At 38.1% G+C, this 16,746-nt stretch overlaps 1 long non-coding RNA gene across 2 annotated transcripts in view; it reads right to left on the bottom strand.

The window, feature by feature from the left end:
* LOC120094847 (uncharacterized) overlaps nt 1-16,746 on the bottom strand; it is a 56,323-nt gene that overhangs the window by 19,216 nt on the left and 20,361 nt on the right. For both annotated transcript variants that reach the window (XR_010054660.1, XR_005489543.2), the window contains one exon: nt 16,018-16,092. This is a non-coding gene — a long non-coding RNA (uncharacterized LOC120094847). The remainder of the gene's footprint in view (nt 1-16,017; nt 16,093-16,746) is intronic.

Genomic DNA, 16,746 nt, shown 5'->3' with positions numbered 1-16,746 from the left:
TTTTAGGATGAGGGGTGTGTGAGTGTGTGTGTGTGTGTGTGTGTGTGTGTGTGTGTGTGTGTGTGTGTATTCCCTTCGAGTTTCAAAAGCCCATGTCATTCCCAGTGTTTCTTTCTCTTTGAATTCTACTGTGGATCAAGATGTAAGATCCTTGCTGTTCTCGCCCCAATACCTTTGTCCCACCATATGAACTCTATTCTTCTGAAACTGATAGAGCAAATTAAACACCTTCTTTTACTTATTATTTTAGTCATAGTGTATTATCACAGCAATGGAAAAATAACTAAGACAGGTAACCCAAACTAGCCCATTGCAAAACATGGAATCTCCCATGGATTCTGGCGTCCAGGAGTTGCTTCATTACAGAGGCATACATCACTGAATCATTAGCTATTCTATTAGACTTTATCCCCAGCCACTATTTGTTCCTAAAGGTCAGAGTAGGATAATGTGTCTCAGGATCTCAGCATTTTAATTGCAGCATGGTCTTTCTGCCAAGATCAGTAGTTGTCCTGAATCATCTAATTAATAGGGACTTTCAGGATCCTCCTTGAATAACAAATATAATCCTGTCACATGAGGAACATTTAGGATTTATTAGCTATTTTCCAGAAACCAAGGACAAAGGCTACCCAAAGTCTTTACTTCATACAAATTAGCTATCAAGATGATGGAAGGATTCCCAGTTAAATATTATTATTATTATTATTATTATTATTATTGGATGAATATTTATAAAATATATATTTAACAATATTTGTAGAACATATTTATATTTCCATGTATTTATGAGCACATATAGCATGTGTTATGTTATATTTAAAAAGTAACATCTGATAACATACATAAAGCTGAAAATCATAATAAATTTAGAAAAATGAGAAACTGCAATAGAATAAATCTATTTTAATTTATATACTTACATATATTTTCCTATCTATGGTGGCAACAGTGTAATGAATAATGTAATTTAGAGAATTTTCTGACAATAATAGCTCTTGATTATTGAAATTGAGATTTGAGATGTTTTAATTTTTTAAATCTATAATCCCTAATATATTAGAGGGTGCATAATTAGAGATATTGTTTATAACGAATAAGAGGATCCTACAAACCTATGAAATTGAAGTGTTATAGTTAATAAAGCAAGGCCTTGGGACATTCAAGTTAGCTATCATGAAGATGTATGAAACTCAGGTACTCAGAAAATGCAAATGTTAGTTGTACTAAAGCAAAGGTACACCTGAAACAGAATGCACAACCACAGATACGTCACTCCCACTAGAAGGGCAGATGAGTTCTCAGTAAAATAATTTGATAGAAGGCAGAGTGGCTTGTTCTATTAGAAAAATACATACAAATAAATATTTGCAAGATAAAACAGAGGAACAGAAAACAACTACATCTCAAACCCCACATAACTTAGTACTGATGAGGACTTATTGAAAATTTTAGCAAAAACAGAAAAACCTGGTCCTGATGAGAAGCCCTTTGTCATAAAGAGACAGCAACACTACACTAGAAGGCAGCCTACCTGGAAGGGAAAATCTATTTAGGTAAAATTTGAGAAATATTATGTTCCTCTTATATCTTTGGTGATATAATTTCAGTGTGTATAGCAAGATTGTAGAAGAATGATGGTGGACATATAAATACTGTAGATTAAAAAATCAATAGAACTTCTAAACAAAGAAGAAAAGAAGTAAGCTAGTTGATGGGAAAGTACAAAACTGCAAGTTCATTAATTTCAATTTTTAAGGCAGATTGTTTCCCAGAAACATAGCACTGAGCAATTGCTTTTAATATGTATTTGCAAATGTGTAATTTCTACAATGTAGTCTGATAGTGCCATCTTCTGCGTTGACACTATGACTTGTTTTCCGCTGAGATCAGAAAAGTGCTACTTCTTTGGGAAAATATACTTTACTTCACAAAATGGGTGTCTTGGCCACAGTGCCCATGCAGTATCTTTAACACATTATGTATCACTTTGACCTGCATCTTGATTCATTGTTGTTTAGCAAAAGCAAAGCAAATTTTGTTGTTGTATAACTTAGGATGTGATGGATAATAGAGCTTATTTTTATACAGAATTTTATGTAACCTGACAGCAAGGCAATTAATAAATAAAAAGCTGTTAGGCAAATACATCATCAACAAGCCCTAAGTACATTTGATACTTCATTGGTATCCTTTTCTGTGCTAGTTTCTTTGATTTGGTTCACATAGTGTAATTCGGTTCTAATGCAATTGGGAACTGTGCACCAGGTTCTAAGTCTCCATGAATTTTGTGAACCGTGCACCAGATTTAACCACCCATGCACTGTTGTAAGCTGTGCACCAGGCTGTAAACACCCATGCACTATCATGAAGTCACTATAATGAACTTTATACCAGGTCTGAACTATCTGTACTCTATTATGAACTTTGCAGTGGAGTTATTCAGAATCTTTCTATCAAAATGTGGGAGTCGGCTTTTCAGTATTACAAGGGAATAGCTGAGTTTTATAGCTCTCTAATTTTTTAAAATGTAATTTTGCTCATGTTTTGAATCAATGTGGCTGAAGTTCTGTGTGCCTTAGTTCATGCTTGAATTGTACCTGACCGGTAACAATGGTTGGAATTTTAGGAGGTGATTGGTTATAACTTAGGAGCAGGGAGAAAGAATGTAGGCAGAGCCTCGCATTCCTTTCTTTCTATGACTTTCTTATGAAAACTACCAGTGGATTAAATGTGAATTGCTAAGGAAATGAGAGAGACAGATTTCACACCATCAACCTCTGGAGGGCAGCCTGCATAGTAAAGTAGTCTATACTCTGTACTTTACTTTGTAAAGACTCACTTCTCTACAAGTACTACCTTGAGTTCAGGTATGCCCTGGGGATCACAATCCACATTCAAAACAAAGCAACACACTTCATTTTGAACTGAGGAAAAAACATGCCTCCAAATGTATTGGATTTAATTGTAAAGCCTTTACAATTAAAAACCAGATTCATAGTCTGTGACTTTTAGTCCTTTGCCCTTCAACAAGAAGACAATGCAATGCAGAAAGACTGACTAGAAGACTGGTATCATCCAGGTGTAAAGCAGTTGCACCTCTGTGTTTTTTGAAGTTAGTCTACTGGTAGAAAAAAAATACCTCAAATTTTATCAGAAATATGAGTAAAGTAACAAATGTAACAGCTAGCCAAGGACTTTTGATGAGTAAAACCCTAACTAGGAAGTAGAGGTGGAAAGGACAGATGAGAGCAGACAATGAGGATAACTGGTATTTATTTCCTGATTTTATCACTTATATAGATGATCAATAATTGATTTCTCTCTGAAATCTTGCTCTACACTACAACCAACATGACAGCATTCTATAAATTATTTACAAAACATGAACCATATATTGTATTAATATCAGACTCAAGTTGCCGAGATTTACTTTGATCTGCTTCTGTAGGTTTCACAGACCATAATGCAGCAACTAACGAACATTTCTGTCTGTTTCTGAGAGAAAGGATAGTACCAACTTCATCCCGTCAGGTTAGAGCTAAGCCATTTTCATAATTGAAGAAATAAAAAGTTGTGTCTGAGACTTCCCCTCTCCCAGCCCCGTACTCCTTTGTATATTTAACTCACATACAAAGCTTTATAACTGCCATTTAGTTTCCAAATGTCATTTAAACATCTGATTTTTTTTACTGTCCTTCAATGCAATTTGTGATTTATTAAGATGTTACCAGCCCTAGTGCATTCATATTTTTGATATCTGTTCACAAAATCAGTTTCTCTAAGTATGATAGGAATATCCAAAAACAGGAAGGAATGGGGTCCTGGTATTACATAGCAGTTCTCCCGATCCAATCCAGAGTGAAATGACTGATCCCAAATGAAGCGGACCACAGAGTGTTTACATGGCTGAAACATTTTTTTTAATGCCTAGATTTATCAGGGTTACAATTTTATCTGAAAAGAAATTTTTGAGTCTAGAATTCATGTACAAAATTTTGATTGCTATTCTTTAGCAGAAATAATTTTATACTAGTGTTAAATGAATCTCATCACTTAGTGCCTTTGGGAAACTGAAGCACATGGGAATAAAATGAAAAGACTATGAACACATTTTTAAAATAATACAAGGAATAGCTCTAAAGGCTTTTTTAATTCTATTAAAAGACTGTTTAGGGGACTACTTAAAACTTTTATGAATTATGCATTTACATTGCTTTTGACAGACTATTAAACAGGTAGTTTTATCCAAGTGAATAAGTTATATGCATCAAATCACTGTACTAATTTTAGAGAAATAAAGTAGTTCTAGAGTCATCCAATGGACTTTATATTACAAAGATTGTTAGCTTCTTATAAAAAAATTTGGAAGAAACATCTGAACACAAAAAAGTTGTTTAAAGACAGATAATTCAAGACAATTTGTTGCATATGTTTGTATCACCAAGTATACTATAATATACAGAACAAATTACTATAAAAAGTAGTGGTACCAGAATATGATATTGAAGTTTAATTATAATAAATCTCAAGCTTATTATTATTAGATATGTCTGTGTTTACACACAATTGATAAAATAGTATATACATTTAATTAAAATAGTAATAATTATAAATTATAACTATGTAGCAAGAAAACCTATACAAATCAACCAAAGTTTAATATTAGTTTAAGATATGTAATAATTATATTATATTTGAGGAGAAAAATATAACACATGTTATAAATGCATTATAAATTGATATAACATAAAGTTAAAATTCAGAATTGGGAGAAGAAAGAATTCCAAAGTGAAATTTGCTTTGAAAAAATTAAAAATTCATTTTAATATCTTATTTGTAGACTTCATTCAAAGCATAGAATTTCAATAAGTTTGATATTGCTTTCCTGATTGGATCTTGAATTCATCAGTAACCATTAAATAAGCAATCATTCAACATTATGCTCCTAAATAAATAAAATAAATCATATCAAAACTATCATATTCAACTTGTGCTCATATAAACAAATCCTTTGTGTAAAAATAGATACCTGAATTTAAATCTCAGCTACTAGATAAAAAGTGTTATATGTTAATTGCATTAGAATATTGAAATAGTTTAAGTACTAGACATTTAACAAGACATGTTTTAAAGTTATTCATATATGCACATGTTTATCTAATAGTAGTTTTACTTGTATCATCTTCTTTGCAGAACTGGTGTTGACTGTCACTAATAATAAACTCCGAGGCTCAGTAGCATAACCTAATACAAATTTATATTTTATATCTATAGAATCAGTGTGAAAGCTAAGGAAACTATCATCTTCTGCTGTGTGAGTTAACAATCTTCTGGGGTCTCAGGGTCCTGGGGGTTTCTAACATAATTATTGTGGATGGAAGTGCATGAGAAGCTATGACTGATTATCAATCATCTCAGCCTAGAAAAACCCAATTATTTTCTTTCACATTTTTCTAATGAGGGTTAAGGAAAGTATATCTTGTCTGGACAGCTGCTTCCTAGAAAGTTCTATGAGTGTTATTCTCTGAATATCTTCACTCAACCTCCATTTGCACAATGAATTCTACCCCTTATTGATGGGATTAGGTCATTATGTTCTTTGGGAGATATCAGGTAATAATGTCATGGTTCTCCTAAAGGGAATGAATGGCCTTATTTAAGAAGCCCATGGGCCTTAAAGCTTCTATCTTGTGAAGGCCTGGAAAAGTTACTATCCATGAACCAGGATATGCTAAGTATCCCATATGCTTGAGACCTGGTCTTGTACATCTCAGACTCCAGAGCAGTGAGAAATAAGACTCTGTTGCTTATGAGATACTCAATTTTTGCCATTTTTGTATCTGTATACAGTCAGAGAAAACAAATGTTTCCGGAAGAGTTATCCCTTCCATCATAATATAAACACTAGCAGTAGTTAATATTTGACAAAACAAACATGAACACACATATGTGCATATAGATAGAGTGTGTGTGTGTGTGTGTGTGTGTGTGTGTGTGTGTGTGTGTGTTAGTCTTAGCCGAATACAAACTGAAATTAGAAATGGAGGACAGCTTTTTAATGGTTACTCTTAGGGCATAAAAAGAAAATAATCTACTCAAGGTAGTATTGCTTAGAAGCTGTGGATTACAGCAGCTTTAAGATATTTTGAATTTACCAGAATTGTTGACCAACTGAAGTGAATGTTGTGTGTTGCACACTGTCATTGTGAGAGACATGAGGCTTCTCACCTAGGGAACAGTTTTGGAAGAAAACTGCCCCAAGAGCTTTGTAGGATTCGAGAATTGCTATTTCATACTCTGACTTGTTCTGCCTGGTTCTGAGGTGGTTTTTATCTGAAAGAAAACTGGAAAGACTATTGAAGATTTTCACTGACTTTTATATTTTTTGAATTTTGATTGAAAAGAAAATCCTGTGATTAAAATTCCCATTCAAACTTTAATGATCTTGCTGTGTGTTATCCTTTTCTGAAAGTAAGTTGTAAAAAATTGGTATTTGCAAATGTCTACTGTTCTGAACAGACACCATGACCAAGGCAAGTTATAGAAAAGACAATATTTAATTGGGACTGGCTTACAGGTTCAGAAGATCAGTCCAGTATCATCAAGGTAGGAGCATGGCAGCATCCAGGCAGGCATGGTGCAGGAGGAGCTGAGAGTTCTGCATCTTCATCTGAAGGCTGCTAGTGGAAGAATGACTTCTAGACAGATAGGGTGAGGGTTTTAACCCCACACGTACAGTGACATAACTACTCCAACAAGGCCACACATTATAATAGAGTCACTCCCTGGGCCAAGCATATAAAACCATCACATTTCACTCCATGGCCCCTATAGACTTTTCAAACACATGAGTCTATGGGGGCCATACCTAGCCATAGCATAAGAAAGTACATTTAGTCCAACTTCCAAAGTCCCCACAGTCTATAGCAGTCTCAACAACATTAAAACTCTCTTCTGAAATACATCCGATCACTTAATTGTAATCCCCAAATCAAGACAGGATACCAGCTGGGCAAACTCCAAACTCTGCATCTCCATGTCTGATGTCAAAGTGGTCCTCAGATCTCCAACTCTTTTTTCACCCTTGTTGACTCCAGCAAAGTTCTTTTTCCTGGGCTGGTTCCCCTCCCTCTTAGCAGAATTCCTCAGCAGATGTCCTATGTCTCTGGCATCTCAAACATCTTGGGTCTCTAAGGCAACTTCAGTTTTACAGCTTCTTGTTTCAATGTCTTGGATTCACACGTGATCTTCTGGGCTCTTCCAAAGTGCTGGTGTCACTTCTCCAGCCCTGCCCACTTTAGCACTCTAAGCTCAGATGGATCCACTTCACTGTTGCTGCTGCTCTTGATGATCATCCCTTGGTGCTGGCATCTCCAATACACTAAGTCTTCAGTTGCAACTAGGCTTCATCAATAGCTTCTCAAGCACTGTCTTTTTAGTGCCAAACCTCAACTCCTTTGCATGACTTCTTCAGTCCTGGGCCATCAACTGCAACTGAGATCAACTGCAACTGAGATTAAACCTTCACCAATGTCCTTCCATGGCCTCTCACAGTGCCAAGCGTCAGCTGCATTTCATGACTCCTTCATGCCTTCAAAACCAGTGCCACCTGGGTGACTCTTACACATTATCAAGTACAGCTGCAGCACAAGTACAACCTTGGCTATCTCTGGAACACAACTTGTTTGTGCTTTCAGAAAACACTTCTCAGAAGGTTTCACCTCAGTGATGCTGGTCTCTTCTTAATCATCACTAATTTCTTAGCTTGAGCTAAGAAACATCAATTATGCCAGTAGTCCCTTCTATTTTTCACTCTAAAGCCACAGCTACATGGCCAAATTTGCTGAGCTCTGACGTTTGCAGGAGCTGGAATATGGTCCCCTTGTTCTATCATGTCATCAGTACCATTTTTTTCCAACTCTTTCACTGCCTAAGCTTGGCTGTCTTAGATCTTGCTTTGTAAATTGACCTTTAACTCAGAGTTCTGCATGCCTGTCTCCTTGCAATAAAGGTGTGTACCATCACACGTGGACTTAAGCTTTTCCTTACATAGAACTTGTTCTTCTCTTTCAGGATGGCCTTGAACTTGGGGATCTGTTTGACTTTATCTCCTGGGATTAACAGGTGTGTAGGATCCTGCCCCAAAGTCCCATTCTCTTAATCTGCAATCTCCTAGAACACAGGATTCAGCTCCATTTCACTTCAGGGTGTCCCTTTAATACCCGAACCATATATTTTATGTTTTTCTTTTCGAAGCTTACTATGCTTGTTCAAAATGTTCTTCATGAGTTTTGACCAGAGAACAAAATCTATGACGGACATTTCTGACACTTACTTCATCAATGCAATTAATCTGTATCTCTTCACCTTAGCCTCAGGCAGACTCTCCAGGGAAAGTCAAAGAAAAGCTACATTATTCACCAAAATACCACAAAACCAAGTCTCTAGGCCACATTCTGAAATTTTTCTCCACTGAAACCTCTTGGGCCAGGTCTTTACAATTCAAATCACTCTCAGTAACAAAGTCTTGCATATTCCTATTAGGATAGCCCATTAAGCCCCATTTTAAAGCATTCCATTGCTCTCTAAATCCAACATTCCCAAATCCGCATTCTTTTAAACAAAAGCATGGCCAAGCTTATCACAGTAATACCCCAATCCTGGTACCAACTTCTGTCTTAATTAGGGTTTTACTTCTGTGAACAGACACTATGACCAAGGCAAATCTTATACAAGAAAATATTTAATTGGGGCTGGCTTACAGTTTCAGAGACTCAGTCCTGTATCATCAAGGCAGAAATATGGAAGCATCTAATAAACCATGAGAATCCTACATCTTCATCTAAAGGTTCTAACTGAAGACAAACTTCCTGGCAGCTAGAGTGAGGGTCTTGACTCCACACCCACAGCGACATACCTACTGCAACAAGGCCACACATTCTAATAGAATAGAGTCACTCCCTGGGCCAAGCATATAAAAATCACTAGAACTAAATTTTTGCACACGATCAACACTGCTTGATCTGTTCTACAGAGCTATTATACTTCCAGTCACCACAGAATAAATGAATGAATAAATTGCAAATAGAAATTTTTAAAAGATTATTGCCAATTTTCAGACATGGTGAGTGAAAACATATTTGCAAAAAGTGACAAAACTCTGCATGTTTGTAATCTCAGCATCTAGAGAGATTGAGTATGTGGTCAGAAAGCTGCAGTCCTGCCTGGACAATAGAGTGAGGCATTTCCAATTGGCAAAAATTTAAAGGCTTCAGATACAGCTTAATGGATGAGTAGATGCTTACCTTGCATGAGGCATTGGCTCAAGTAAATAAATAAATAAATTAGATGAATGCATGAAGGAAATTAAATAGCAATATAAGGACCATGTTAATATGGAAACAGCTATCAGAGACAATGACTGTATAAGTAATGTGTGTAAGATGTTACAAAATTAAAATTAAGAGAAAATTGTTTTTTTTACTTGTTTTTCAGTCTTTTTTTTTTTATTAACTTGAGTATTTCTTATATACATTTCGAGTGTTATTCCCTTTCCCGGTATCCGGGCAAACATCTCCCTCCCCCCTCCTCTTCCTTATGGGTGTTCCCCTCCGAACCCTCCCCCCCTTGCCGCCCTCCCCCCAACAATCTAGTTCACTGGGGGTTCAGTCTTAGCAGGACCCAGGGCTTCCCCTTCCACTGGTGCTCTTACTAGGATATGCATTGCTACCTATGAGGTCAGAGTCCAGGGTCAGTCCATGTATAGTCTTTGGGTAGTGGCTTAGTCCCTGGAAGCTCTGGTTGCTTGCCATTGTTGTACATATGGGGTCTCGAGCCCCTTCAAGCTCTTCCAGTTCTTTCTCTGATTCCTTCAACGGGGGTCCTATTCTCAGTTCAGTGGTTTGCTGCTGGCATTCGCCTCTGTATTTGCTGTATTCTGGCTGTGTCTCTCAGGAGCGATCTACATCCGGCTCCTGTCAGTCTGCACTTCTTTGCTTCATCCATCTCGTCTAATTGGGTGGCTGTATAAGTATGGGACACATGTGGGGAAGGCTCTGAATGGGTGTTCCATCAGTCTCTGTTTTAATCTTTGCCTCTCCCTTCCTTGCCAAGGGTATTCTTTTTCCTCATTTAAAGAAGGAGTGAAGCATTCACATTTTGATCATCCGTCTTGAGTTTCATTTGTTCTAGGGATCTAGGGTACTTCAAGCATTTGGGCTAATAGCCACTTATCAATGAGTGCATACCATATATGTCTTTCTGTGATTGGGTTAGCTCACTCAGGATGATATTTTCCAGTTCCAACCATTTGCCTACGAATTTCATAAACTTGTTGTTTTTGATAGCTGAGTAATATTCCATTGTATAGATGTACCAAATTTTCTGTATCCATTCCTCTGTTGAAGGGCATCTGGATTCTTTCCAGTTTCTGGCTATTATAAATAAGGCTGCGATGAACATAGTGGAGCACGTGTCTCTTTTATATGTTGAGGCATCTTTTGGGTATATGCCAAAGAGAAGTATAGCTGGATCCTCAGGCAGTTCAATGTCCAACTTTCTGAGGAACCTCCAGACTGATTTCCAGAATGGTTTTACCAGTCTGCAATCCCACCAACAATGGAGGAGTGTTCCTCTTTCTCCACATCCTCGCCAGCATCTGCTGTCACCTGAGTTTTTGATCTTAGCCATTCTCACTGGTGTGAGGTGAAATCTCAGGGTTGTTTTGACTTGCATTTCCCTTATGACTAAAGATGTTGAACATTTCTTTAGGTGTTTCTCAGCCCTTTGGCATTCCTCAGCTGTGAATTCTTTGTTTAGCTCTGAACCCAATTTTTAATAGGGTTATTTGTTTCCCTGCGGTCTAACTTCTTGGGTTCTTTGTATATTTTGGATATAAGGCCTCTATCTGTTGTAGGATTCGTAAAGATCTTTTCCCAATCTGTTGGTTGCCGTTTTGTCCTAACCACAGTGTCCTTTGCCTTACAAAAGCTTTGCAGTTTTATGAGATCCCATTTGTCGATTCTTGATCTTAGAGCATAAGCCATTGGTGTTTTGTTCAGGAAATTTTTTCCAGTGCCCATGAGTTCCAGATGCTTCCCTAGTTTTTCTTCTATTAGTTTGAGTGTGTCTGGTTTGATGTGGAGGTCCTTGATCCACTTGGACTTAAGCTTTGTACAGGGTGATAAGGATGGATCGATCTGCATTCTTCTACATGTTGCCCTCCAGTTGAACCAGCACCATTTGCTGAAAATGCTATCTTTTTTCCATTGGATGGTTTTGGCTCCTTTGTCAAAAATCAAGTGACCATAGGTGTGTGGGTTCATTTCTGGGTCTTCAATTCTATTCCACTGGTCTATCTGTCTGTCTCTGTACCAATACCATGCAGTTTTTATCACTACTGCTCTGTAATACTGCTTGAGTTCAGGGACAGTGATTCCCCCTGAAGTCCTTTTATTGTTGAGGATAGTTTTAGCTATCCTGGGTTTTTTGTTATTCCAGATGAATTTGCAAATTGTTCTGTCTAACTCTTTGAAGAATTGGATTGGTATTTTGATGGGGATTGCATTGAATCTGTAGATTGCTTTTGGTAAAATGGCCATTTTTACTATATTAAACCTGCCAATCCATGAGCATGGGAGATCTTTCCATCTTCTGAGGTCTTCTTCAATTTCTTTCCTCAGTGTCTTGAAGTTCTTATTGTACAGATCTTTTACTTGCTTGGTTAAAGTCACACCGAGGTACTTTATATTATTTGGGTCTATTATGAAGGGTGTCGTTTCCCTAATTTCTTTCTCGGCTTGTTTCTCTTTTGTGTAGAGGAAGGCAACTGATTTATTTGAGTTAATTTTATACCCAGCCACATTGCTGAAGTTGTTTACCAGCTTTAGTAGTTCTCTGGTGGAACTTTTGGGATCACTTAAATATACTATCATGTCATCTGCAAATAGTGATATTTTGACCTCTTTTTTCCGATCTGTATCCCCTTGATCTCCTTTTGTTGTCTGATTGCTCTGGCTAGAACTTCAAGAACTATATTGAATAAGTAGGCAGAGAGTGGGCAGCCTTGTCTAGTCCCTGATTTTGGTGGGATTGCTTCAAGTTTCTCTCCATTTATTTTAATGTTAGCAACTGGTTTGCTGTATATGACTTTTACTATGTTTAGGTATGGGCCTTGAATTCCTATTCTTTCCAGGACTTTTATCATGAAGGGGTGTTGAATTTTGTCAAATGCTTTCTCAGCATCTAATGAAATGATCATGTGGTTCTGTTCTTTCAGTTTGTTTATATAATGGATCACGTTGATGGTTTTCCGTATATTAAACCATCCCTGCATGCCTGGGATGAAGCTTACTTGATCATGGTGGATGATTGTTTTGATGTGCTCTTGAATTCGGTTTGCCAGAATTTTATTGAGTATTTTTGCGTCGATATTCATAAGGGAAATTGGTCTGAAGTTCTCTTTCTTTGTTGTGTCTTTATGTGGTTTAGGTATAAGAGTAATTGTGGCTTCGTAGAAGGAATTCGGTAGGGCTCCATCTGTTTCAATTTTGTGGAATAGTTTGGATAATATTGGTATGAGGTCTTCTATGAAGGTTTGATAGAATTCTGCACTAAACCCGTCTGGACCTGGGCTCTTTTTGCTTGGGAGACCTTTAATGACTGCTTCTATTTCCTTAGGAGTTATGGGGTTGTTTAACTGGTTTATCTGTTCCTGATTTAACTTCGATACCTGGTATCTGTCTAGGAAATTGTCCATTTCCTGAAGATTTTCAAGTTTTGTTGAATATAGGTTTTTATAGTAAGATCTGATGATTTTTTGAATTTCCTCTGAATCTGTAGTTATGTCTCCCTTTTCATTTCTGATTTTGTTAATTTGGACGCACTCTCTGTGTCCTCTTGTTAGTCTGGCTAAGGGTTTATCTATCTTGTTGATTTTCTCAAAGAACCAACTTTTGGTTCTGTTGATTCTTTCTATGGTCCTTTTTGTTTCTACTTGGTTGATTTCAGCTCTGAGTTTGATTATTTCCTGCCTTCTACTCCTCCTGGGTGTATTTGCTTCTTCTTGTTCTAGAGCTTTTAGGTGTGCTGTCAAGCTGCTGACATATGCTCTTTCCTGTTTCTTTCTGCAGGCACTCATCGCTATGAGTTTTCCTCTTAGCACAGCTTTCATTGTGTCCCATAAGTTTGGGTTGTACCTTCATTTTCATTCTAAAAAGTTTTTAATTTCTTTCTTTATTTCTTCCTTGACCAGGTTATCATTGAGTAGAGCATTGTTCAATTTCCACGTATATGTGGGCATTCTTCCCTTCTTGTTATTGAAGACCAGTTTTAGGCCGTGGTGGTCCGATAGCACGCATGGGATTATTTCTATCTTTCTGTACCTGTTGAGGCCCGTTTTTTGACCAATTATATGGTCAATTTTGGAGAAAGTACCATGAGGAGCTGAGAAGAAGGTATATCCTTTTGCTTTACGATAGAATGTTCTATAAATATCCGTTAAGACCATTTGGCTCATGACTTCTCTTAGTCTGTCAACATCACTGTTTAATTTCTGTTTCCATGATCTGTCCATTGATGAGAGTGGGGTGTTGAAATCTCCCACTATTATTGTGTGAGGTGCCATGTGTGTTTTGAGCTTTAGTAAGGTTTCTTTTACATATGTAGGTGCCCTTGTATTTGGGGCATAGATATTTAGGATTGAGAGTTCATCTTGGTGGATTTTTCCTTTGATGAATATGAAGTGTCCTTCCTTATCTTTTTTGATGAATTTTAGTTGAAAATTGATTTTATTTGATATTAGAATGGGCTACTCCAGCTTGCTTCTTCTGACCATTTGCTTGGAAAGTTGTTTTCCAGCCTTTCATTCTGAGGTAGTGTCTGTCTTTGTGTCTGAGGTGTATTTCCTGTAGGCAGCAGAATGCAGGGTCCTCGTTGCGTATCCAGTTTGTTAATCTATGTCTTTTTATTGGGGAGTTGAGGCCATTGATGTTGAGAGATATTAAGGAATAGTGATTATTGCTTCCCTTTATATTCATATTTGGATGTGAGGTTATGTTTGTGTGCTTTCATTCTCTTTGTTTTGTTGCCAAGACGATTAGTTTCTTGCTTCTTCTAGGGTATAGCTTGCCTCCTTATGTTGGGCTTTACCATGTATTATCCTTTGTAGTGCTGGATTTATAGAAAGATATTGTGTAAATTTGGTTTTTCATGGAATATCTTGGTTTCTCCGTCTATGCTAATTGAGAGTTTTGCAGGATACAGTAACCTGGGCTGGTATTTGTGTTCTCTTAGGGTCTGTATGACTTCAGTCCAGGATCTGCTGGCCTTCATAGTTTCTGGCGAGAAGTCTGGTGTGATTCTGATAGGTCTCCCTTTATATGTTACTTGATCTTTTTCCCTTACTGCTTTTAATATTCTTTCTTTATTTTGTGCGTTTGGTGTTTTGACTATTATGTTACAGGAGGTGTTTCTTTTCTGGTCCAATCTATTTGGAGTTCTGTAGGCTTCTTGTATGCCAATGGGTATCTCTTTTTTTAGGTTAGGGAAGTTTTCTTCTATGATTTTGTTGAAGATATTTACTGGTCCTTTGAGCTGGGAGTCTTCACTCTCTTCTATACCTATTATCCTTAGGTTTGATCTTCTCATTGAGTCCTGGATTTCCTGTATGTTTTGGACCAGTAGCTTTTTCTGCTTTACATTATCTTTGACAGTTGAGTCAATTATTTCTATGGAATCTTCTGCTCCTGAGATTCTCTCTTCCATCTCTTGTATTCTGTTGGTGAAGCTTGTATCTACAGCTCCTTGTCACTTCTTTTGGTTGTCTATATCCAGGGTTTTTTCCATGTGTTCTTTCTTGATTGCTTCTATTTCCATTTTTAATTCCTTCAACTGTTTGATTGTGTTTTCCTGGAATTCTTTCAGGGATTTTTGCGATTCCTTTCTGTAGGCTTCTATTTGTTTATTAATGTTTTCCTGTGTTTTTCTAAGGGAGTTCTTCACGTCTTTCTTGAAGTCCTCCAGCATCATGATCAAATATGATTTTGAAACTAGATCTTGCTTTTCTGGTGTGTTTGGATATTCCATGTTTGTTTTGGTGGGAGAATTGGGATCCGATGATGCCATGTAGTCTTGGTTTCTGTTGCTTAGGTTCCTGCGCTTGCCTCTCGCCATCAGATTATCTCTAGTGTTACTTTGTTCTGCTATTTCTGACAGTGGCTAGACTGTCCTATAAGCCTGTGTGTCAGGAGTGCTGTAGACCTGTTTTCCTCTCTTTCAGTCAATTATGGGGACAGAGTGTTCTGCTTTCGGGCGTGTAGTTTTTCCTCTCTACAGGTCTTCAGCTGTTCCTGTGTGCCTGTGTCTTGAGTTCAACAGGCAGGTCACTTGCAGCAGAAAAGTTGGTCTTACCTGTGGTCCTGAGGCTCAAGTTCGCTCGTGGGGTGCTGCCCTCGGGCTCTCTGTGGCGGCAGCAACCAGGAAGATCTGCGCTGCCCTTTCCGGGAGCTTCAGTGCATCAGGGTTCCAGATGGCCTTTGGTGTTTTCCTCTGGCGTCCGAGATGTGTGTGCAGAGAGCAGTCTCTTCTGGTTTCCCAGGCTTGTCTGCCTCTCTGAAGGTTTAGCTCTCCCTCCCACGGGATTTGGGTGCAGAGAACTGTTTATCTGGTCTGTTTCCTTCAGGTTCTGGCGGTGTCTCAGGCAGGGGTCCTGCCGCTCCTGGGCCCTCCCCCACGGGAACCCAGAGGCCTTATACAGTTTCCTCTTGGGCCAGGGATGTGGGCAGGGGTGGGCAGTGTTGGTGGTCTCTTCCACTCTGCAGCCTCAGGAGTGCCCACCTGACCAGGCGGTTGGGTCTCTCTGTCACCGGGTCTGGGAGCAGAGAGCTGCTGCGGGCCGGGATCCGCTGGTGTGGGACTCCCAGTAAACACAGGAAGTGCCCGGTCCTAGAGGATTTCTGCCTCCGTGTGTCCTGAGCTCACCAGGCAGCTTTCTTGCAGCAGAAAAGTTGGTCTTACCTGTGGTCCCGAGGCTCAAGTTCACTCTCGGGGTGCTGCCCTCGGGCTCTCTGTGGCGGCAGCAACCAGGAAGATCTGCCGAGAAAATTGTTTTAATTTTACTTCCCTCATGGGTATCAATATAAAGGTATATGCCTTTCTCCCATTACGGAAAAAATATAGTTCTAAGTAACACAACTTTCCCATTGTTTACTCATCGCCAAAATAAAAATATACTTTTAATGATATGGTCGGCTTGACTGGAGATTATTTGACTAAGGTTCAGGGAACATCATAGAAGAGCAGAAGAGTCAGAAGCACAAGGATACCTGCTTCTAAAAAATATCTTCTTGACCTTACAGAAAATGTCATGGGCCCATGAAATCTCAGCAATATGACCTTTTTTTTTTTTTTTTTTTTTTTTTTTTTTTTTTTTTTAGAAGCAAGACCTGCATAATGACAAAGCAGTTGACATGACAATGTAATAGGGTACATTCCACAGGGTCTTAGTCCTAAGAGGAACTTAAACGAAATCAGTGGCTATTGAGATATCAAAAAAATCAGCCTTCCCCAAAGACTAGACCTCTGAGAAAAAATCCAATTCCAAAGGCTCAGCCATGACACTTGTACATTACAAAAATGCAGATGAGCTCTGTGTCTGGGTGTGTTAGTATATGCAATAAAAATAATTGTAGAAGACAGCATCATGAATTTAAGAATGGGTGCATGGACCTAGTTACAGGTGGGAGA

This window comes from Rattus norvegicus, chromosome 9 (assembly GCF_036323735.1).
Source record: "Rattus norvegicus strain BN/NHsdMcwi chromosome 9, GRCr8, whole genome shotgun sequence".
Lineage (NCBI taxonomy): Eukaryota > Metazoa > Chordata > Mammalia > Rodentia > Muridae > Rattus > Rattus norvegicus.
This window is presented reverse-complemented; position numbering and strand designations above follow the sequence as displayed.